This window comes from Grammomys surdaster, unplaced genomic scaffold (assembly GCF_004785775.1).
Source record: "Grammomys surdaster isolate TR1022 unplaced genomic scaffold, NIH_TR_1.0 126278, whole genome shotgun sequence".
Taxonomy (NCBI): domain Eukaryota; kingdom Metazoa; phylum Chordata; class Mammalia; order Rodentia; family Muridae; genus Grammomys; species Grammomys surdaster.
Genome location: NW_021621078.1, coordinates 2,761,711 through 2,763,104, shown reverse-complemented (window position 1 = coordinate 2,763,104; position 1,394 = coordinate 2,761,711). Strand labels below are relative to the sequence as shown.

The 1,394-nt window shown below is 46.0% G+C and overlaps 1 non-coding gene across 1 annotated transcript; it reads left to right on the top strand.

The window, feature by feature from the left end:
• The first annotated feature begins 895 nt into the window (after window positions 1-895).
• On the top strand, window positions 896-1,042 carry LOC114614001. Its single transcript, XR_003710253.1, has one exon. It is a non-coding gene; the product is annotated as a small nucleolar RNA SNORA43 (small nucleolar RNA).
• The last annotated feature ends 352 nt before the right edge of the window (window positions 1,043-1,394 follow it).

Here is a 1,394-nt window from a genome sequence, read left to right as displayed (position 1 = left end):
CTCCTCCCCTTTCTCTTCCTCTTTCTCCTCTCTTTCCTTCTTCTCCTTCTCCTTCCTTTCCCCCTCTCTTTCTTTTAAAAACATTTTAGGTTTATTTATGTCTATGAGTGTTTTGCCTATGCACATGTGTGCCTAGTGTCTGTGGAGGTGGAGGTGGGTAGAGGGTGTCTGATCCCTGGCACTGGAGTTACAAGCAGTTGTGAGTGTGTGAGAGTGCTGTGTGGGTGCTGGGAACCCAATCCAAGTCCTTTGATAGAGCAACAAGTGTTCTTAACCACTGAACTAGGTCACCAGTCCCTGCCCCTTCTTCTCCTCCTCCTCCTCCTCCTCCTCCTCCTCCTCCTCCTCCTCCTCCTCCTCCTCTTCCTTCTTCTTGTCAGTACTGGTATTTAACTTAGGGTCTCATGTGTGCTAGGCATATGCCCTTCTACTAAATTATAAAGCCAACTTTCTATTTTACTTTTTTCTCTTTGTCTTCTCTCTTTTTCCTCTTTTTTTTGGGAGAGGGAGGGAGGATGTTTTGTTTTACACGGGGTTTCTCTGTGTAGTCCTGGGTGTCCTAGAACTTGCTCTGTAGACCAAGCTGGCCTTGAACTTACAGAGATCCACCTGCCTCTGCCTTCTTCTTCTTTTTTTTTTTTAAGATTTTATTTTTCTATTTTATGTATGAGTACACTGTCCCTGTCTTCAGACACACCAGAAGAGGGCACCAGATCCTATTACAGATGGTTCTGAGCCACCATGTGGGTGCTGGGAATTTAATTCAGGACCTCTGGAAGAGTAGTCAGTGCTCTTTACCACTGAGCCATCTCTCCAGCCCCCTGGCTCTGCCTTTTAAGTGCTAGGATTAAAGGTGTTCACTACCATGCGTGGTTTTTTTTTCCTAAGATTTATTTTTGTCCTATGTCTGTCAGCACTACAGGGACAGAACAGTTGCTTAGTTGTGTCTGTCACATCAGGGCAGAGGGCAAGTGGCTATTTTTATACTCAGTGTTGAGAAGCCAGTAAGCACTAAGAATGGTTAGCTGATAGCCTGACATTTTATAGACTGTGGTGAGGTGACACTGTGGTTTGGCTTTGATGCTGACGATCAGATCCCAATGTCAGAGAATTCAAGGACTCATCTGAGGTAGTCTAGTCAGCATTTTAGCAAGATGAAGCTTTGGAGTGGGAAGGGTGTGGAAACGGAGTTTTTCTGGGGGACATTCAAAGAGGCCAGGAAAATACATGAAACGCTCAACCTTCCTTCATATTCCAGATCCAGAAGCCAGAGAAGATAAGGCTCACCTGTTGGCCATGTGGCTGGTTATAACAGGGCAGCTGTGATTTCAGGCCTTCGGACTCAGCCATGACCTCTCTAACCTCACTGGAAACCTGCCGAGTCACCCGAACAG